Here is a 24,677-nt window from a genome sequence, read left to right as displayed (position 1 = left end):
TAATAATAATGATAATAATAATAATAATAATAATAATAATAATAATAATAATAATAATAATAATAATAATAATAAAAATAATAATAATAATAATAATAATAATAATAATAATAATAATAGTAATAATAATAATAATAATAATAATAATAGTAGTAGTAGTAGTAATAGTAGTAGTAGTATTGGTAGTAGTAGTAGTAGTAGTAATAATAATAATAATGAAGAAGAAGTAGAAGGGACGGAGGAACGTTTTAATCAGAGGGTCTGCCTGTCTGACGTGATTAACTCGAAAAGAGAGAGAGAGAGAGAGAGTCGGGGAGTCAGAAGAACGAAGGTGATCCCAAACGGGAAGAGGGATGCCATTGGAGGATGATAGTAGGAGGATGGCACTGTCATTTCGGGTGTTTATCATATCAACGGATAGAAGGGCTTCATTTCGTCGCCTCGAACTAGGGATGGGGTTAAATCTTGGATTTTACGGACGATTTGTACCACCCCTTCTATCTCTATCTGTCTATCTCTCTCTCTTTCTCACTTTTACTAGCAAACAACGACGTTGCTCATACCTTCCCTTTCGCACATTACTCACCCATTCGTCCGTAGAAAATGTCTAGAGTGGCCCTCTTTTATTTTCATTCTGGCCACGGGCTGAGAAGATAATACCGAGTATTACGTAATGTTTAATTTACTACTGCCATCTTTATCGAGACGACGATAAATCGTCTAGGGAGATACGAAATATAATATAGGTATTAACTTTTAAAGACGTGAAAATAACGAAACAAACGATAACGTTTATTTGCGACGATAACGTAGAACAAAATGAAGAAATATCTCATTTCTTACTACAATAATGGCTATGATTAACAATAAAGTTTTTCTTTTGTCTTTTTGTCAGAAAAAAAATTCTCTTTTTCTATCTTTTTCCATCTTTCTCTGTCTTTCTCTATCTTACTCATTATGTTCTCAAGAAACGGTCCAAGATAGTCGAAGGTTCATTTTGAAACGAATTTTTCGTACGAGCACCTTTGCCATCGAAGAGGAAGGCTTCCTTTCCTTCCTTCTCTTCCATTCCCTTTCCTTCCATTCCCTTCCCTTTCTTTCCTTTCACGCCACCGAATAAACGGGAACGCCGGGCTGGCGTCGATGGTGCGGAAGAAACTGGTTTCTTCCGAGTCATCGGAACTTGCCGAGTCACCAGGGATCGAGCTATTGCCCTTGTAGACCGTGACTCCTTAAGTAGTATCATCGAGTAGGTTACACCAACACTTTTACCGTTACGAGTTTCTCGAATAATTTCTTGCCCTTTAACTTATTCTTTCGTCGATATTTTTTTCTTTCTCTTTTTCTTTTGCTTTTTATTTTCTTTAATTTTTTTCATTTGTATTTCAATGTTTCGCGACATCGATTTTTCAAAACTACCTAGATATTAAGGATCAATGATCTATCGATTTTTCGTTGATTCCTTTTCTTTTTTCTTTCTTTCTTTCTTTTTTCTTTCTTTATCCTTTTATTTTTCTCTATAAAGTTTCCAACATGATGATTTACTTTTTTTTATATTGAAATTTTCTCATATCATTACGCGGAATTCTTTTTTTTTTTTTAAATCGAACAGCGGATATTAAAGTCGAGAGAGAGAGAGAGAGAGAGAGAGAGAGAGAGAGAAAGAGAGACAGTTGATGTTAGCGACATCTTCGAAATATCTTCTCTGCTTGCAGGGAATGATATTGATCGAAAACTACAATTTTAATCGGTATACCTATAAAAAGGACAATGTCTCGAGACGAAGTAGAAAGAGAGAGAGAGAGAGAAAGAGAGAGATTCTCTGCCAGTGAAATTGAAGTATATCACGGTTCTGAAGGGCGGTCTTCGAAAGAAAAAGAATACCTTGATACTTCGGCTTTATGTGCTTCATTAGCGCACCACAAAAGTAGCTTTAAAATAATTGAGTCTACCAGTGGAATAATGATTATTCTAATAACTTATTGTTGAACAGTACAACGCAGAAGGATTTCGTTTCTTAACAACAGTCCATGAGCTATTTTTCTATTTTTTTCTCTCTTTCTTTTTCAAATTAACCACGACATGGTTATATGTTTTACAGTAAGCTTTTTCACGCAATACATGTATAAAATACTAAGAATATCGATCGTAAGTCCTTTTTTTATTTATTTTTATATTTATTTTTTGTTTTTTTTTTTTTCGTACACATTCTCGTGAATACAAAATCGTTTCAAAGTCGAAACACGAAGATTGAGATTCGAGGTATTTAATGATCGAGTGATAACGATAAAATGATCGTGGTTAAATGAATGAGATAGGTCTATGTAAATGAACGGTATGAATGATGTATTAACTTGTAATTAATGAAATAACAAGTACGCAAATATATAGATGAAATTTGTTTAAAAATTTCACTATGATTTTTTATAGTGGAAAAGGTTGCCCTTCCATCTCATTGGCGAAGGGCTCATTTCGATATCATTTCCACTTGTTAGGGATGGTCCTTCGAACAATAGTCGTTTCCGATTTTCGAGTCTCCCAATCTCCACTCGCGCCGTTCTAATTGAATTTTTAACGCGCTCGCGTTTCATTACAACGACGCGGGTAAGGTACGAAGACAAAGGGCGCATTTTTTTAATTATCGCATTTCACTCGGACGAGTTACACCTTCGAGTAGAACGGTCGACGTTAATTCCTCGTCAGCTTCGTCTTCCTACGCTCACGAAAAAGTTAGAAAGAGAAAGAAAAAGAAAAGGAAAAAAGAAAGAGAGAGAGAGAGAGAGAGAGAGAGAGACAAAGAGAATAAAAGGGATTGAGAGAGAGAGAGAGAGAGAGAGAGACAATCATAAGAAATAATCGTCGTTGGCTGGCAGGAAACGCAGAATCCGAATTCCAAATTAAATAAAGCATTCATAAATTCTCTGCGGGGGGTTTTTCCACGAGCTCTCTTCATCCTTTTTCTTCACAACTAAAAGAAAGTATAGGACGGGGGTAACGTTTTAATTCCACGCTTATAACACCCCAATCCACTCTCCCTCTCTCCCTTCCTCTTTTCTCTTCGCTCTTCTTTTCTTTTTGTTTTTTTCTTTTTCTTTCTCTTTCTTGTTCGTAGTTTCGGTTATGTTTCTCTCTATCTCTCCCCCTCTCTCTCTCCTCTCTTCTCTCTCTCTCTCTCTCTGTCTTTTTTCTTTTCACTTTCACATCTTTCTTGCTCTCTTTATTTCTTTGTTCTTAATATTCTCTTATACCACTACCACCCACCCATCCCAACATTCCTTCTTATTCGGGTAATATCCGGCTACTTTCCTTCCATAAACCTCGAAGTTTATGGTAAATTGGGCGAAGAATTCTTATCCTTTTTGCCGCCTGTTCGTTGCCTTCGTAATTCTTACCCCTGTCCCCCCACCCTATTCCCTCCCTCCCCGCCTCTTTTATTCGTTATGCTTTTTCTTTCCTTTCTTTTCGTTTCTTTTCTTTCTTTTCGTTTCTTTCCTTTTCCTTTTCTTTTCTTTTGTTTATTTTTTTCTTCTTTTTCTTTTTGTTTCGTTTTGTTTTACCTTTCTATCCCTTTCGTTTTCATTTCGTTATTCTTCTTTAGACTCGTTAACGGTTAATCGCCAGAACGATAAACTATTCGAAAGTAATTTCCGTTTACTCTTTTACGGTACTTGTGATTATACTTTATATTATTAATTTGTAAAAATAATGCGAATATTTATTTCACTGTATATACGTATATATGTATATATGTATATATGTATATATATACGTATGTATGTATACATGTATGCATGTATATATGTATGTATGTATGTATGCTGTGTAACGTCCTTAAACGATTAAAAAAGAGGGTAAAAATTTGGAGCAAAGATATAAGCAAGCTCGGTACACTCGATCAAAATCAAAAGCAGTTTTACTACACCGTTTCCTTCGATAATTACCGATATTACGAAATGAAGTTACCGAATGGCTCGGCACGTGCACCACCAACCCCATCGGGTCGATTATTTTCGCGAGAGCTGAGGGGTAAGTTTGATATCGGATTTTTGGTGTAATTAATAACCAGAAGTCGTGTACAACTCGTACAGGGTGGAAGAACTTTTTTTCTTTTTTCACTCTCGTCAAATAAAATCGTTTGGATCGAGGCTTCCCCTCTTTGTTCTTTTTTTTTGTTCTTTTTTCTTTTCTTTTTTTTCTATTTTCTTTTACGTTGTTTAAAATCCCCAAAACTGTTCATTGGCAGAAAACTCAAATCGATCGATCTATTTGAGGAAAAAAAAACGAAAATTTCATCGCATTAATAGTTTCGATTTATCGTCAAGTGGAAAATTGTTTATGCCATGCAACAATGCTTTCAAATTTTGCTTATAATTTGCGTTGAGAAATTATTGGCATTGCACTTTAATCGCGCATGATTAAAGCGCTTTTTGAGATTAATATTCATTACGTAACTATGATTTTCGAGGACGACAATAATGGTATATTTCAAAACTAATTCGATAATTCGACGTGAGAAATTTTCTCGAGATAATAATAAAGTTGAACGCAAGACACCCCTTTTTTCTCGAACGTTGAAAGAAAGAAAAAAAAAGTAATAATCAATTGACACCCTTCACTCAATGAACTCACACGTTTATTTTCCACATTTCGTTTTATACGTTCATGTACACGTATAAGGATGAAATTGTCAAAATCATACTCCCACTTTTCAGATATTTTGTCATATTTCGCATTTAATGATAAATAAATTTTCGCGTAAATTAATATTAGAAATTTTATGCTTTAACTATTAAAATATTTATTATAACGCGTATAATATTTTTCTAAGAGTATATTAATTTGTTAAAAGTATTTTTATAACTTAGTTATGCAACATACGATTTAGATGATTTAATGTCAAAAGATACTAAATTTACGAGGAAAAGTAATAATTACTATATTAAGATAAAATATTATTATATTTTTATCAAGAATAAAAAAGAAAACAAAATATATAGATATATTTATATTCAACAATATTTTCTCAGATCAATTAAAAATATTTCTACACGTGTATATGTGTATGCATGTGCGTACGTGTGTATATATGATACATATGACAGTAAATATAACGTAAAACAAATACATACGATATACAATAATTTTTAAATAGTAACTACATTGTAATATTTATGTACATACATATGTAGATACGTATGTACTAAATACATATGTATATACATGTATATGTATATATAATAGCATCATAATATTATGTATACATCAATTCAATACGAGATGATGTACGCATCTACCTATCTACCGTAAGATTTCGCTTCGTAAGATGAGGGTAATATCGTTCTACGAGGGGTACCATCCACAAATCCTTATGATCCCTTTTCAATGCCTGTTCCCCGTTACGTCTTAAGGTTATGATGCCTACTTGCCACCTCGTACGATCTCGGTTTAATATTTATAAACCGGATATATCGCTGCATACCTGCCATTCCCCTCATCTTTACTCCGGATAGAAGTGAATCTGTTATCATTGAGGTCGTTCTTTTTGATCTTTTTACTCCAATATTTTATTCCTCTATATAGTATTTTTATTAACTACCTTTTCTGTAAAATACCATCGTTAAATTTTTCTAAAGTACTTACAAGGTATCAGTTCGTTCTATAGAAATTCTTAGAAAATATTTGTTTTTTTATTTAAGACGAATATGTTTACCATACAGAGGTTATCGTTTAATAATGTGACCGCTAATTAGATTGTTTTGATTTCTTCTGTACTACGTTTCAACATCGTTTTGTTTATCGTCTCACGATCAGTCGCAGCCAAATCGTAGAGGAATGAACATTAGGTAAGCGTAACCTTTATGTATTGTTTCTTTTTAAGAATTTATTAACGTATATCTCCATCGTATTTTACTACAACATTTTATTCCTTTATATAGAATTTTAATCGCATAGAAGATCATCGTTAAGCTTTTCTAAAGTACTTGCAAAGTATTAGTACGTCCTATGGAAATTCTTCGAAAATATTTGTTTTGAGATATATAAGATATATTTATATATTTATAACATATATATTTATCACAATATATTTATCACAATATATTTATCACACAGAGGTTATCGCGTAATAATGTGACCACTAATTAAATCATTTTGAATTCTTCTGTACTACGTTTTAGTATCGTTTTATTTAATGTCCGTCTCTTTTTACGAATTTATTAATATCAACGTATAACGTATAATTATATACATATGTATTATTTCATTTAATTTTGTTTCTTTTTTAATTAAAAACAGACGAGCCAAAATTATTGTTAAATTGATAAAAATTCAATATGATCGACTAGTGAGTTTGAATAAAAATACATATTTAACATTCGTATATTAGAGGAGTTAATGGAAATAATGTTATTTCTATAATCATTACACTTCATTTTATCGATTTAAAATATCTGAAAATTAATTTTAACATTGATACGATATAACGACATCGATCATAAATATCAACGTTGTTTCGATAGTACATGCGATTGGATGAGAATTGCGAAGCAATAAAAATACAAGAGAGTAAACTATATATATATATATATATATATATATATATATATATATATATATATATATATATATACACATATGTGTATGTGTGTAAAATATCCGACAAAATGTTGAGGAGAATTCAGAAACGAGTTTCCTTTATGGACTCCCATGGTCCTCTTTTCTCTTGGAATAAGAAGAGTCGGCAGTGTACTTTGAACGATTTTTATTATCGTCCCACGAAAATGAATACCGTCATTTTCGTTCTGTCGTCGTACATACACCGAATGAACTTTGCCAAGCGTTCTCTCTCGATTTTTCGATCTCTCTCTCTCTCTCTCTTTCTCGTTATTCACACGATTCCGTGACGAGGACAACGGAAACTGCGACGGTGCGCTGTGATTGCGACTCTGACACCCTAAAAAGATTCGGGTCATTTGGCAAAGTGCTACTTTGTGTCGCATAAAAAAACGCCGTAGTCCCTCAACCGAACGAACGCACGGTTATTCCGCAGTCAGCGTTTTTCAAATGGCAAAGAGGAAGAGAAGGAACATCACCCTTCGATACTTTTTGCGTTACGGAACGCGGAATAGAACTTTGAAAATATACTTTAGCCCCCCCCCCCTTCTCTCTCTCTCTCTCTCTCTCTCTCTCGCTCTCTCTTTTACTACCTTCCCTATCACTTTCAACAATACGAGGTTGGTCAAACGCGATCATCGAAAAGATTGCATTTCTTCTTTTCAATTTTCATTTCGATTTTTTCCCGATCGATATATCTGTTTTAAAAAGAACAAAATTTTTTTGAGAATAAATGAGAGAGAGAGAGAGAGAGAGAGAAAAGAAAAGCTCGTAATAATGTACCTACTGTATTTAATCAAGAATGTAATTAAACTTTCTTCGTTATTGCAGATATCTACTAGTTATTGTTGTTATTTCATTGTATTATTTTTCTTTCTTCTTCTTTTTTCGTTCTATCACTTTTTCTCTTTTATTTGTACTTTCTATTTATACGAGACAAGATTACGAGTGAGTAATAGGTAAGTCGAATCGATTCTTCGTTGTCAGGAGGAAAAACGTAGATGAAGGAAGAGAGATGGGATGATGGGATGGGTAGGTTGGAAAGGGTGGGCTTCGTTGTGAAAGTCTCGACTTTTAAGGGAGTTTTCCAGGCATCGGCGTTACGGTGATTCAAAGGAATGAGAGGGAGTGTTGGGGCAGTGGCGGGGGAGTGACGGTGGGATGAAAAGACGAAGGAGATGTAAAAAAGGCACACGGGCAACAACTTAATCGCTTCGGAAATGCATAGTGCGTTGTCAGAGCAATAAGTTATCCGTGGCAAGGGAAAAGAGATTGTCGGCTTGCAAAAGAGAAAGAAAGAAAGAAGAAAAAAAGAGAAAGAGAAAGAGAGAGAGAGAGAGAGAGAGAGAGAAGAGTGGCTTGCCACGCAAGATCCGACGAGACGTCGGATAGAATCCAGATTCGTGCCGTGGAGAAAAGCGAAGAGAAGAGGAACGAGACGATGTCGGACGCCGTTAATTTATGGACTTATTTTTCCCGGCGTGCGGTCGCAATTAATCCTAAGCTTTAATTGCTTCGTAACCGGGCCCTACGTTTCGACTCTTTGATTTGATTAATCGGATTCGACGATTGTCATCAGGGGATGCCTGACAAAAAAGAGGGATGAATCATTTTTAACAGGAGCAAAGTTAATACAATTTATGTCTGTACGTGTATGTATTTATATATATATATTTCTTTTTTTTTTAGAATTATACGCTTATATTATTTTATAATTATACGCTTGTAATCACATATTGTTAATTAAGTTATTATTATTATTATTATTTTCATAGTTATGTGAAAATGATTGATAATGAAAAAGAACGAAAAAAAAAGGAAAAGAGAAAAGAGAGGTAGAAATTTCGAAAGATTAGTTCATTATCAAATTGAATTATGTCAAATATGTATGTCAAAATGTAATTCAAAACACGTTTATACGATCGTAATGTCGAATACGTTTGGGACGAAAGATGGGAAATTATATGAAATTCCAGGAGCTCGAACGGACGAGTCTGCGTCGCCGAGGGAAAATTTTGAATTTACACCCGATTTACGAGAGATTTCTCTCGTCGGTCCATTTTTAAGTCTGGAAGCTTTCCGAGCGCACGGAATTCAGTTCGTCTCGGAAGTTATGCGAGGGATAGGTGGGGGACAAAAAAAGAATGTATAAACTCAGGGTTCCCTAATACGTATCTACGTACTTACATATTAACGTACATACATACGTACATAAGTATATGTGTATGCATGCGTACATACATATGTATACGTATATATATGTTTATACATACATACATACGTACTTACGTACGTTACGTACTCGCATTAGTTTCGTTTCGGCCGAGTAATACAATCGCGTCATAAGATGGATATATGCCCTCTAGGCTGCGACTCTTTCTAATGGGAATGAAAATGGGAAAAGTGGGATGAAAATGAAGAGTGCTGTAATTAAGAAGAACAGTAAATTGTTAAAACCGAGATGAAAATGATTATTTTGTTTTATTCTTTCCTTTAACGTATCGTTAAAAATTATTTTCTTTTCTGTTTTCTCTCTTTTCTTCTTTTTTTTATTTTTTTTATTTTTTTTTTTTTTTTTTAATTTTATTATTAAAAAAAGACAAGATATTATTCGTTGAAATGAAAAAGAAAAAGAAAACTGGACAAAGAAAAATTCTTGTTAAAAATTAATTATTCCACTTGGCCATAATTACCATATAATTATCTACTTAGGACTAATTACAGTTAGGCATGATAATTTCTTACAGTATTACTTTTTCTCTTTCAGATTAATGTCCTAACGAAATGAAACGAAACGAAACGAAACGAAACGAAACAGAAAACTCGTGATTAATAGTAACACATGTTAAATGTATCGTTTGTCGTTTTTAGTTATTACATTACATGTTTCACTACGACATTATTTCTTTCTACAGAGTTCCATTAAAACAAGGAAACTCGAGATTAATAATAATACGTCGTCGGATATTATTATGGTGTTTATTAAGGTGAACAAGAAGAGTACGTTAATCTTCGTCTTTTTCTTCGTAGTCCATTACATTCTATGATCCGTGACATACAGGTTAGAGGGTGACGAAGGGGAGGGACGAAGAGGAGGGAGGCGGGTTATAATTTCTTGACAGGATATTCTTTTTTTTTTTTTTCTTTAATTTTTTTTTTAACTTTTTCAAGCTTTATTTGTAACTTAGGAAAAGTATTTGGAAACGTTGCCGAGAAATATAACGTCGCGTATCCGGACAGAAGCTTTCGTTTCTGCGAGTAACGGTCTCCTAATGTACTTAACGATCTTGGGACGGCATCGTTCGCCGTTTCACGGTCATTTCTCTTCGACCCCGAAATTCGTGGGGCGGAAAGATACGCGATCCTCGGATATTCCTCGTAAGGAGTAGCAGGAAACAGTCTAAATACTCCTATGGTTTCTGTTCGCGTCTGGAGTGAGTTTTGGTTAGTAGAAAGAGAAGAAAAAAGGAGAAGAAGATAGAAAGAAGGAAGAAGAAGAAAAAGAGAAAGAGGGAGGGAAGGAGGAGGAGGAGGTAGACTAGGACTATTACTACTTGCTAGTCGGCATAGAATTTACGGCCACTTTATTTCTCATCAGACGGTGAAAAAGAAATCTCACGAGAAAAGAAAGGAGGAAAGTCGAGATACGATGGGGACTTAGTAAACTTGAACAGTTTAGTGTCGACTTAGGATTTGGTCATACGAGTCGTCTCTCTCGATAGCGCTCATTTGTAATCCGGAGGACTAATTCTTAACTAATTGAATTCTCCTTTGTATTATATATTATTTTTTCGTTTAGAATTAGATTTCTGTTCTTTTTTTCTTCCTTTATTTATTTATTTTTTTTCCCTTTGTTTATTATCATCGATTATCATTTTGCGATTGTTTTTAAATGATAATTATTATTTTGATCGTTATACAAATAAAGATTATTATGAAAAATTTTTAATAATGTAGATTATATCATAGTAAATTTTTTATCTTTCGTAATCGTAAATATATTTTAAGAATAATTTCGATCGGTTCAAATAACAAATAAATATGCATAGATGAATTTTTAACGATTTTTATAACGTAGTATAATATAATTATAAATGATACTATTATGAAGAACAACGTTTTATTATAGTTATGAACAAGACGATATACATATTTCCTTTTTATTTAAGAACTCTGATTTTCTTCTGCGGCGACCATTCACTTTTATAAATCATACTTTCGTTCAGTTGGTTAACCTGTTAGTTTCCCCATGGCCCTTACCCTTATGGTACCCCGTGGCTATGTTTATGTGCCATTTGCTGGGAAAGCGAAATAATCGTCGTAGTCGTCGTCGTCGTCGTCGTCGTCGATGTTATCCTCGCCATTTTCTTTCTTCTCCCCACAGTGAAACAATCATCGGCCTTTCTCCGAGCGTAACCGACTCGTTGAGTTATCGTTCAAGTTTTTACGCTTTATTTCAATAGTCCCATAGAATATATATTTTACGATCTTTCTGTCTCCAATTTTTTCTTTTTTTCTTTTCCTTTTTTTTTTAATATTAATTTCAATAGAGATCGTGTTCAATGAAAAAGGAATAAAAAAACAGGAAGAGAGAGAGAGAGAGAGAGAGAGAGAGAGAGAAAGAGAGAGAGGGAGAAAGAGAGAAAAAGTGAGAAAGGAAAACGTCAATCACGATGGTATGAGTTTTTATTAATTTTACGTTCGCCATCCAAGAAATTTGAGAAGGTCGGTTAATATTCGTAATTTCATTATTAAGCTCGGTGGTGGCGATATTGGAATCCATGGGGCAAGTTTTGGAACGTGTATTGGTATCGACGAAACTTTCTCATCGCCTTCCGTACGTGGTTTGTAAGTGATGTGGTTACGGACACGATGTATCGCGGTTGGACGAGCATGCGCTCTCATCAGATTTTCACGTTGAGGAATTTCGTTAGAATACGTTCTGTGTATAGGTGTATGTGTCTCATTCATAGGAATTTTAAATAACCACAGGCGTTTTTCCGAAGCTTCTCTCTCTCTCTCTCTCTCTCTCTCTCTCTCTCTCTCTTCCTCTTTCTTTTTTTCTCTCTATCTGTCTTATTCGATATTTGCCGTTTCAATGTAAAAAAAGCTCGTATTTTATTCCCTCGGAGAAACGGTACTGGGACTTCATCAAGTGAGAGCTATGCTCTCCGTCGGCTTATTGAAAATAATAATTTTCCTTGTATGCACGCTACGCACTCCAATTAATTGCAATATATCTCATCATTCGAATGTTTATGCATTCGGTCGACGTTTTATCCATATGATATAAATCATAAAGATACTATGCATATCTATCTATGTATTATTTGTATCTATATATGAATTATACATGTGTATATATTTATATATATATATATATATATATATATATATATATGATTGTGTATGTATATATGTATATATGTGTCCTATGTATGTATATGTATGCATGCATACGTGTGTGTGTGTGTATGTGTGTATAGAACGTAGAATCGCGTTCCGTATTGTATAGCAGAAGCGAATAATTTTCAACGGAATTTACGACTCGCATAGAGGTACCAATTTAACGAGGAGGATCGATCGGTTGAAATTGAATATTCTCTTTCGGAAAACATTTCCATGGTCTCTTCTCGAAGCTGCTCACGAGCTCCGGATTAAGCCGGCTTCGAATTACACGCCTACCCCCTGGATACCATCACCCCACCACCCTCCCAACCCTGATCGCTTCGAATGAGAAAGTAGAAGTAAAATTTCACATTTAATATATATCACGTATGTGCGTGTGTAAAGTAGCATTATGCACGTTTTTTTTTCTTTCTTTTCTTTTCTTTTCTTTCCTTTCTTTCTTATTTTCTTTTTTTTTTTTTCTTTTTTATCGAATATTAAAGAGAAGAAAAGCTATTTAAAAATGAACGAAAAATTTGTCAATGATTCTCGTCGAATATCTATTTGCATTGCGTTATACGTCTTTTTCCTTTGTTCTTTCTTGTTTTCGAAAAAAGAAAAATGAAATTTTGATGAAAGAATATTCGCATGGCATGATACGTATTTTTTCTTTTGCTTTTTTTTCTTTTTTCTTGCGTTATACGTATTCTTCGTTCGTTCTTTTCTTTTTTTATTTCAAAAAAAGAAAAAAAAAGATGAAATTTAACGAAAGAATATTTGCACTGAATGATACGCGTATTTATTCTCATTTCTTTTTTTTTCTTTTTTTTCTTTTTTTTTTTTTTTTTTTTTTGAAAAAAAAGGAAAAAAAGAAAAAAGAGAAATCGTTGTTGTACCATAAAAAAAGATTATGAACGATAGTTGAAAAGGGATCTTCCGTTGTCTCATCGTAGTCGAGAATATCATCTTGCGAAGGCACGCTTCTATGACCGCGAAGTTAACGGTTGATTGAAAAGTTAGTGTACCCTTAATCGAGAAGATGAGTCGTCGGAATGAAATCACGACGTTCAGAAGGGGCGTCTGTGTCCTCAGGGTTTGGAACGTCGGGAACGCCGAAGGCCGTCAAGAACGTTGCGGCATTTGTCTCTCGAGCCATTAGACGATATTGCTGCTGGCTTTCATCGAGAAGAAAGAAAAAGAGACAGAAAGATAGAAAGAAAGAGAGAAAGAGAAAGGAACTTCGACGTTATCTCTGAGATCGTCAATCGAACGAAAACACCTTGCCCTTTTATTTCACTCATCAAGCTTAACGATTGGATACTCTCATTAATTACTATAGGAATTTTCATGCCAACGATCAATCGATCGATCAATCTATCTATCTATCTATCTATCTATCTGTCTCTCTATCTATTTATCTGTCTATCTATCTATCTATCTATCTTTCTATCTATCTATCTATCTATCTATTTATCTATCTATCTATCTATCTATCTATGGTTCGACTTCAATCAGCATTAATACAATTTGTCGATCGCACAACCGATACACGGACTGAGCGTTTGATTAAAAGCCGCAAATGGTCCTCCATCGAATCCAAGTTATCGAGCAGCAGGAATGAAAACGAGCGAAAGTTTGAAAAACGGGTCGAGTATAGACCCGATTAAATCGGTATTTCGTATTTATCTGTTTAAACGAATACGTTGAGTCACCTTTTTCAAAGGTGGTAATTCAAACAAAAGTGTTAATGAGTTTTGTATAAATTATTAGACTTGTTTATGTGCCGAAATGATTTTCCACCGAATAGTAATTCGATTAAATTCATTTTCTATACAGATACATATGTACGTAGAAATTGTTTGTGAAGATTTGATATATATTTATTTTTTTTTTTCTTTCTTTCTCTTCTAATTAATTAAACTATATACATCACGACGTCATTAATTAAACGAAAAACTATTCTTCGTTATTACGAATCGTAATTAATTATCCAATTAAATTATCCGTTCGTTATAACAAATTCATAGAGAAAAACACTTTTGTTCGAATAATTGAAGATAATTAAAATATTTTAACTTATTGTCGAATGAAATTATTCCATATGATCATCGTGATCGTTCTAAGAGATAAAATTTTTTCCTTTATTACAAAAACGATTTTCAAAAGAAAAAGAAAAAAAAAAGAAATAAAATGAAATAAAAAAGAGAAAGAGAAATAAAATAAAATAATATAAAAGAAGCAAAAAAAAAAAGAAAAAACAAAAACCAAAAAATCAAAGAAACCAATGAACGTGATTGGACGTGATTGTGACGTCCTTCGTGGAATTACTCCTTGTTTTATAGTGAGCACGTCGTTATCACTTTCATGTGAAGTGAGATAGAAAATATATAGAACGACAATGAAAGATAAAGAGAGAGAGAGAGAGAAAGAGAGAGAGAGAGAGAGAGAGAGAAAGAAAGAGAAAAAGAGAGGGAGAGATAGAAAGATAGATAGATAGATAGATAAATAGAGAGATAGAAAGATAAAAAAAGATAGAGAAGGCGTGTTCAACGCGCAAACGGGGAAGTGCGTGTTACGGTGCAATTTGTTCGAGAAGCTTTGAAATCGCTAGAGTAAGGAACGGGACGGTCCCAATGGACGGCGGTCGATCGTATTAACGACATTTTTACGTGATATACCGCACGGCCACGCGAATGAGCCTAGGTTGGTGATACCATCATAATAGTGATGAAGGGATGGATGAAGAAACATATAAAAACAATAAAAGAAAAGATGAGGTAAGAAAGATGAGAATTCTTTTATAAATGAACAGATTAAGAACAGTTAATTAGTCGATCTTTAACAATTATTTTTTTACTTTTACTTGGTCGTACAAATAACGTTGGCCAATTAACGTACGCAATTCGTTAATTATACGCATTAACGAGGGCGGGTACACGACACCGTCGATGGATCTTTAAATCGCGTGAGTACGTACGCGTCGCACGCGGTAATTAATTGTCGCGAATGAACGCGTTAAAAGAGAGAAAGAAAAAGAGAAAGAGAAAGGGACGGAGTGAGAAAGAGAAAGAAATGAATAAAAGAAAAGAAAAACTTGGCTACTTACGTTCGTCATCGTCATCCTCGTCGTCGTCGTCGTCGTCGTCGTCGTCGTCGTTTCGTCGCTACCGAGCGAGTTACGGTAAAATATATTTTTTTTTGCTTTTCTGTTCTTTTCATTTCTTCGTCCATTAACCTTTTCGCCCGATGAAAAATGAAGTCAGTCTACGCACACATTATTATAATATTATGAGAATCATGGTAAACGTTAAAGAGTACTTTATATAATTTTTTTTTTAATTCTTTTTCTGTTCTTTATTCTTTTTTTTTTTGAGATAAATTCTAGGGATATAGTGAAGCATTAGTCCAATACGAAAATTTACTCTCAATTTATATCCAGAGATTGAGAGAAGTCTAGGAGAGAGAGAGAGAGAGAGAGAGAGAGAGAGAGAGAGAGAGAGAGAGAAGGAGAAAAAAGAAATAAAATGTAACAAAAGAAAGAAAAAGAGAAATAAAGTTAGAGAAAGAGAGAGAGAAAGAGAGAGAGAGAGAAAATGTATATATGTATGTAAGTACACGAGGTCGTCATTAAAATAATTCTAAAGTACGTGTCTCTTATTTTTTATTCGCATTGCGAGCATAATGACGAGCGTCCACGATGGGATTTACACGAGCGTGTTTCTTTTTTCCACCACCATCATCGTCACCATCAAACTTCTTCTTCCCAACCATCCCCCTTTTGAACCAACCCGTCCCATCCATCCCACCACCTTCCCCGTACCATATACTTTTCTACGCTTGAAGGAAAGGATGGTAGGAAAGAAGAAAGTAAAGAAGACGTAAATGCGATGCGGCTCGTCGTTACAAGGGTTACTTCGCATGGTCACATGAGCAGGAAGAACTGCTACGTGTTTTCGTCCATTATATGCCATGGTTACGCGCGTTAGACGAGTATAATGTCTAACGAAAGCTCTTTTCTTTTACTCTCCCTCTCTCTCTCTCTCTCTCTCTCTCTCTCTTTTTTCCTTGTATAGTTTAAGTAAGTACACGTGCGCTCACTCGTGTGCACCGTGAAAAAAGCTGCTTTCCAACATAGTCTTCTCTCTTTCTCTCTCTCTCTCTCTCTCTCTCTCTCTCTTTCTCTTTTTCTTTCTCTGTTTTTCTCTTTCTATGTCTGTTTTTTATTCTTTTTCTTTGGTTATAATATGAAAGGCAAGTGGAAGAGTTGCTTGTCTCTCTTTTGAAAACGGACTAGGATTTCCTACATGTTGAGTTATTCTTTGCTCCGAAGGAAAATTGCATAAAAGATAAGCTTACAGGACGACGGAACCTCGTCTTACAGGACAAGTTGCCTTCCAATGAAATTTCAAACTTATTACAAGCTGGAATATCTATTCCAGAACTTCATTATCATGCTGTATATTATCGAATTTTTTATGAGTTTATGAACAAAAGAATCTGTTTTTTGGTTGCTTTTTAAGGAAATTGCTATATATAATATAATTCATTAATTTTATATATATATATATATATATATATATATATATAAAATAATATACATAGATCCAGGAACGAGTAAGAGAACGTATAGTAAAATGAAGAAGAGTATAAAAAGAGAAAATACGATAGCAAATGGTAGACGAAAATAAACACGCGTGTATCATTCGTTCGATTATGAAATGCTTTTTACGTTATTTATCTATCGGTATATTTTGGTTTCTTTTAATTAAATCATATCAATTACTCGTTAGTCCGAATTTCATCTCGATATATCCCATTTTGTACACATATATATAAATATAATATGAATTATATAAATATACATATATATATATATATGTATGTATATTATATATATTTATTAATGTTATATTTATTTAGCTTATCGATTTTATAGTACACATGTTGTTACTTTATTATTTAATTCATTTTTATTCATTCTATTCATCTATCATTTTTACTATTCATCTATTATTTTTACTATTCATCTATTATCTTACTATTTATATATTACAATTTATTAATAGAGGTGGAGATAATAATTATAGGTGATATAAGAGAAACTAATTATAAATGAAGAAATAAAAATATTAGATTAATATAGAATTAGAGATAAATTAGAAAAGTTTAATATCAAATCTAGCGACATTTTATGTATACCTATTTTTACTGTGATTAGTCAAATAATCGATCCTTAAAGAAAGATTTATAATTTTAACAAATAAACGTAAATTATAATCAATTCAGTAACGAATAAAATAATAAATGAAACAATTTTCACGAAATTACTAAATAAATAAATTTATTTATTTATTTTATTACTATTTATTTATTTATTTATTTTTTTTTTTCATTTCAATTACAAACTTTAAATAAAATGTATACGTACATTTGATCATAGATCTCCACTACTATATCTATTACGAGGTTCTCGTTAATCAAGATTTATACGCAACTGGGAATAATACGATCTCATTGCAGACCATTCGGTCTTGCGACAGTCGAGGAGATACGATCATCTTGATTACCTCGATGGAACGGAAAAGACATAAACCATTCGGTCCTCTTAACGGAAGAAACCATTCGGTATTCGTTCAGAACACGTAGCTAAGGATGATGAGATCGTAGCGGCGAGAGGGAAAAAAGCCGATCGAAAGGATCGGCCCACGAATATCACGCGCTTTAATCAATGTTAACGATCCGTTTATTATTCGAGAGGGTCGAACATTTCCTTTCTCGATGTTATGCGACGAGGGTGAACGCGACCTTTTCTAACGATTTGCGAGGGTCAGTTATACGCATTTTAGCGGCTCGGAATTGCGTTTGTCTCGTGTTAAATAATCATCCCTCATTTATTTATTTATTTTTTTTTTTATAAAGAATTGATATTTTCACAATTTATAGAAACGATGAAAGAAGTATGGCATCGAATAAAAAAGTTACATTCTTCATTTTTTTTTTCTTATATTTTCTTTTTCATTTTTTAATTTTATTCGTCCGGCCGGTCATTATGTGTATAATTAATTGAGAAACTTTTTATGAACAAAAGCATGTTAATGTATGTATATATATATATATATATATATATATATATATATATATATATATATATACTTTTTATGTATATATTCTTTTTATATATATATTATATATATATATATATATATATTCTTTTTAATTTTATAGAAGAAAATGATAAAAAGAAATTCGTTAGAAATAAATGATAAAGAATTTATAAAAGAATTCTCTTGCATCATTTAAATCGATTTGCTTGTACTATTCTCTCGCTTTCTCTCTCTCTTTATCTCTTTTCCTCTCTCTTCCTCTCTCTTTCTCTCTCCTCTTTCTTTTTTTCTCTCTAACAATGTCCTCTCTTATTCGAAATAGTATTTTTCTCGTGTTAAACGACCATCCTACATCTTTTTTTTCTTTTTTCATTTTTCGATTCTTTTTTTTTTTTTTGATGTATAAAGAATTGACACATTTTCGCAATTTATAGAAACAAGGAAAAACGTATCGAATTAAAAAGATACATTTTTCATCTTTTTTTTTTTTTTTTAATTTTATTCGTTCAATGGATCGTTATATATGTAGTTAATCGAGAAACTTTATGAAGAATAGCATGTTAAATTTTTTATATTTCACAAATGATATCTACAATCTTTTGTTCGAAAAGCGTATATATATATATATATATTTCTTTTTAATTTTATAGAATATCGTAAAAATGATAAAAAGAAACTCATTAGAAATAAACGACGAAGATTTTAAAAAAGAATTCTCTTTAATCGTTCAGATCGATTTGCTATATTCTCTTTCTCTCTCTCTCTCTCTCTCTCTCTCTCTCTCTAACGGTGTCCTCTCTTATTTTAATACGTTTTCCTTTTGAACCTTAACAACGGAATGGAGCCATCCAATTTTCAGCCTTCGCGAATAATCACGCTACCGTTAAATCTGATACCTTCGCTCTGCATTCTTTTGCATCGTATTTCTCTCCTCTCTACTTTTTTTCTGTTCTTTCCCAATACTCGCTTAGTCGATCGAACCTATCTATTTATATGCATATATATATATATATATATATATATATATATTTATATATATACGTATTACACTTCGAGAGAGAAAAAGTCATTAACGGTATGAATATGGCAAGTCGTTGATAATAAAGCATCGTAAATTTTAGTATGTATTCAGCTTGAAAGATATTGGAAAATATTGATTAAACACGACGAAAAAAATGAGAGAAAAAGAGACAGAGATATAGAGATAGTAAAAGAAAAAGTGAGAGAGAAAGAGAGAGAGAGAGAGAGAGAAGTTCATAAATAAATAAAAAAACAAAAAAGGAAAATAAAATACATTTCATCGTTGAACGCAGAAATTTAGCTGACTTTTTATTCTTTACTCTTTATCCTATTAATTTATTCGTTGATTTTATATTTTCATAAACTCCATTCTTTTCCTGAAAGTTTAAATTTCTTTTAATGAAAGATCTTCTAGTCTAGAAATTCTTTTTTGTTATATAAGAGCATCATACACATACACATACATATAAACTTACAGATGGTGATATATATATATATATATATATATATATATATATATATATATATATCTTTTCAATGTGGAAGTCGTTTTAATTACAATACAATTTCTTTGCGGTGGCCGTCCCTTTGAAATGCTGTTAGGCTTCCACTCGAATACGCGAAGCAATCATGGTCCTCCTCGTTGCAGGCGTTAGTAATCGTTTGTATGCGGGTGTATATGTTTAAATGTGTGTTGTGTAGGGCCCGATTTGCCTCGTGCCGCCACGACGTTTTGATCCGCGAAGATTAAAGGGGCCCCGCCCTTTTCTTCCCTTCTATACTCGTACGTACCTACGTATAGTATAGAAACGACCGTATCATCACATCCCCCTCCCTCCCTCCCACTCGTTCTTTCTCCTCTTCACTTTACTACGATCGTAGCTGACTTTAGTCCTTGAGAACCGAATCGAGCGTTTCCTCTCCTTCGTCTCTTTTCTCTCTCTCTCTCTCTCTCTCTCTCTTCTCTTCGATCCCCCCATCTCCATACCACCCTCACTTCCCCCACCTCCCCCTAGTTTTCCATCGAAATGCATCGACTCTTGAACCTATCATATTCTTTTCTTCACGAACGTTGCATCTTTTGTTGGAACTATCATTAAGTTCTCTCAACATGTACGCGTATAGTTGAAATACCATATTTTAATCAGTTTTTTGCATTATATTATATATATACTTATGTATATTAATTTATTAATCATTTTAAAAATTATATAATAGAAAAGTTAAATATAATGGTATTATTTGTACTGAGATATTATAATAATCGTATAATTGAAATTTATAAGTACTTAGTAATATTAAACACTTCGATACAAAATAAGAATTAATTTATCTTTTATAGATAACATATAAATTATGTATTTATATGTATCTATAAATTATGTGTATTTATGTGTATATATAAATTATGTATTTATATGTTATATATTATTAGTATGTGAATAATAAATTTTAATAGTAAATTTAAACAATTTTAAATTTAGGAATAATATATTATATAAAATTATATTATAAATTATATTATATATATAATTATATATCATATAACTTATTTAATTATTCATATGTAATAATTAAATAGAAATTATATCAATTATATATAATACTTCATATATCTAAATATGTATATATTTGAATTGTGACATTTATTTAAATAAAATAAAACTTAAAAAAAAATATACGTATATGTATATATATGTGATTGAAAAGTTACATAGGTTTAATTTACAGTAGACGTTACATAAGTTTAATTTTTATAATATAGAATTAAAGTTTGATCCTACATACTAGGTATCTATTTGTCTATTCAAAATCAATTTGATTTAACTAAAAAATTCATTAATTCCAAATGACAATACGTAATCTTGTAGAACAATGATTCAGTATATATAAAATTTATATCTTTGCAATTTCGAATCGGCCATTTTCTTAACATAGATTCTCAAGGGTATCGAAATTCCACGTAAAGTTCATTTACTATCCAATCTGGACTTGATAAATTCCAGAAAATGTACGAGTCATGGCGACGAACGATGGCGGGTGGAGAGAAGGAGGTTTAAGGGAGAAAGAGGTGGTGTGGAATGGAGTGGAGTGGAGGAGAGGAGAGGAGAGGAAAGGAGAGAGGGAGGGAGGGAAGGAGGGAGGGAGGGAGGGAGGGAGGGAGGGAGGGGGAAGAGAGAGACGTGGAGCAAGGGGGAGGTTTTGAGGGGTGAAGTGGATGCAAGAACTATAATGGATTATCGGCCGAGGGGTGCCGTCATCGGTAATCGAATACCGGTTAGGGTTAAAATCCATCAAGTTTTCCTTCCCTCTGTCGGCCCGTCGAGTTAGCACACTTTTTGCGCTTCGGATGTCTTCGAGTACACGCATTGTATATCTTAAGCCACGAAATATTATTGAACATCATTTACTATCGTTTCTTGTTCTTCGATAAGAAGAACTTTTCTTCGCTTCTATTCTAAGATTGGAAAAAAGAAAACAAGAGAACTAACGGATATGAATTATTATCGTACGTTTCATTTTCAGAATATTTTCTTTAATTTTTTTTGTTTTTTTTTATTTTTTTTTGTACGTTGGAATAGTTCTTTCTTTTCTTTGTACAGATGTGATTTTATAACGTCAAGCGTAACTTTCTAAAAATATACTTTTCATTCTCATGGGTTAGTATTCTCATATTTTCATAAAAACGATCTTTTCATTCATTCGTGATCATTATGAAAACTCAATGTAATAGAAAGTATGAATGATATTATTGTAGAAAAGAGATGAAATTTATTAAAAATATAGTTGATCAATTTGCTAAGATATATGTATATACATATGTATACATATATATATACATATATATATATATATATTGAATTGATGCCAAATTTTGTCCCATTTTTTATACAAAAATTGAAGAAATATTCTTCAATTTTTCACAACTCAAAAATTGAAGAAATTTTTTTCCAATTTACTAAAAATAGTAAATAAAATTTTTCTTCAATTTTTGTATACTCAATTTTTCATCAATTCAATATTTGTATGTATGTTTACCTGTATATATTAATCGTGACTATTGTTTGCTTAGCATAATAATTTTTTTCAAAAATATCAAATTTCTAAATAATTCTCCAGGACGGATTTCTTTGGAAACTTGATTACTGAGAATAGTATAAACTCAAGTGCAATTCCATGCGTATATATTTATCTTTTAAGTCTTATCTCATTTATTTTTTATTTCTTTATTTTTTTATTAATATTAATCTATTATCACATATTCAAAAAATGTTCGTTAATTATATATATATATATATATATCCTTAATAATAATATCTTAATTCTTAATAATCCTTAACCCTTAATAATAATATAGGTGTATTATACTTATAAGTTTCAAAATTTTATAATTTTCTTTTCAGTTATAAAAAAAAAAAAAGAAAAAGAAACAAATTAAAATTGAATTGTAGACGATTTTAATAATATTAAACAATAATTAGAAAATGCAGAACATCATTTTGTTTCTTTCCTTTTTTTTCCTTTTTTTTTTTTTTTAGAGATTATAAAATCGAAATGATATACGTACGAAAGTTTAGATGTATTTAGAGATCAGAGTAACAAGTATAACAACGAGTAGAATTCATCGATGTTTCATAGACTCGTTCAGAACTCGTCGAGCTAGTAGGAAACGAGAAAGAGAGAGATTGGACGTTTCTCATCCGTCACGATCCGTCGTCGGACATCCAACCAACAGCCAGCCATCCCGTTGCTACGGTAGCGTGTGTGCGCGCGCGTGCTCTGGCGCACACTCGCGCCACCATACCGAACCCCATGTGCACATGCTGCGAACGTAATCGTACACCAGGTGCCGTGTCGACGTCTCTTAACGAAGGACACATCCCCCATGTCTCTTCGCTCTTCGTCTCATCTCTTTCACTACATTACTCTATCTCTCTTTTTCTTTCTTTATTTCTATTTCTCTCTCTCTCTCTCTCTCTCTCTCTCTCTCTCTCTCTCTCTCTCTCTTTTAACTCTAAAGAAAGAAAACTGGCCTGTGGGGTTGGGGATTTTCTTAACAAGCATCGAACAACCTCGGTGTAAAAGGGACTTTTTTGCTTGTTAGATTGTTTGCTCTCCTCGAGTGTAGAAGAAGGATTCGGGCTTTTGAGAAGAGGAAAAAGGGTTAGCATCCTCTCTCTTTCACTCACACTTTTCCTCTATCTTCTTCTTTTTCATTTACTCACGTCTAACACTATCTCTCTCTCTCTCTCTCTCTCTCTCTCTCTCTCTCTCTCTCTCTCTCTTTCTTTATCTCTCTTTCTTTAACTATCGCTCTTTTTCTTTGCGTTGGCTTGTATTACCCGGCTAACATTACAAGCCTCCTTCCATCCTATCTTCTTTCTTCTATGGATATAGTTAGACATTTTTTGGTTGATTTCATGATCGAGACTAGATTGGTCGGGGGTCATTTAGGATCGTGGGATTTAATTTTTTTTTCTTTCTTTTTTTTTCTTTTTTTTTTCTTTTTTTTTTTCTTTTCGAGAAAACTACTCTATAGCTTTCTTTTGATGTAAAGGACTTCAATTTAAAAGACCAAAGTTCTTAGCGGGAATTGATTGGTCGTCTTTTTTCCTGTTCCTTTTTTTTTTTTTTTCTTTTATTTGTTTTCCTTTTTGTCCTTCTCATTTTCATTTTTCTCATTTTTCTTTTTCTTTCTTCCTTCCTTTTTTTTCTTTTTTCTTTCTTTCTTCGTTTTCATTAAAACACTGTCATGGTTAATTTTCACGATTCTGTAGGTAGCTTTGATCGTTCGTAACGGGACAGACAAACCTTGGTGCACATCTCGCCCGGCAGACTTCACAAATCCTTTGGCCAAACAAGTGGTGAGGATCTGGCAGGTGCCATTTGCCATTGAAATCCGGCTGCCATTAGAGACGTCCGATCTAAATCCTCCTGGCATTTACGCAACGGATTGTCGTCTTATCCTCTCTTACTCTTTCTCTCTCTCTCTCTCTCCCTCTCTCCCTCTCTCTCTCTCCATCTCTCTCTCTTTCTCTCTCTTTCTCTTTCGCACGTGTATACTCTATACGTAGATACATATAAACACATTGACTTTCTCTCTCGATAGCACACTTGTCGAATGTTATTCACTATTTCTTCCATCTTTTCCTTCCTTTCGTTATATATTTCGCTCTTGTTATTTCACTAGACACGTAAGGAATAGTAACCTTATGCACACTAACACCGGTTCGGTCCAGTTAACACCAAGCAATGTAGAATTTCTCTTCTGAAGCGTTTCTGCCAACAGCGAAGGTTACCCTGTTAAGATCCACAAAGCAAACACCAGTTGGGAGATAAGAGTGTCCTTTGGGAATCTGCCAAGGATAACACTGGGCTTTAAAAGGTTCCTGACATTTCCAATGACGTTTATATTTCTATCTTTTTTTTTTTTCTTTCTTTCTTCCTTTTTTTTGCTTTTTTCTTGTTTTTTGTTTTTGCACCACTGATCCGCCCGTTGTCTCTCTAATCTATTTGCATCTTTTCACGTACGAAGATCTCGTTGAAATTTTT

General features: G+C 32.9%; 1 protein-coding gene across 8 annotated transcripts in view; it reads left to right on the top strand.

Annotated features, from left to right (window-relative positions):
• Window positions 1-24,677, top strand: part of LOC124948844 — a 434,489-nt gene that overhangs the window by 140,075 nt on the left and 269,737 nt on the right. The window lies entirely within an intron of this gene.

This window comes from Vespa velutina, chromosome 4 (genome assembly GCF_912470025.1).
Source record: "Vespa velutina chromosome 4, iVesVel2.1, whole genome shotgun sequence".
NCBI lineage: Eukaryota > Metazoa > Arthropoda > Insecta > Hymenoptera > Vespidae > Vespa > Vespa velutina.
Note: the sequence above shows the minus strand (reverse complement) of the source record. Positions and strands in the feature narration are given on the sequence as shown.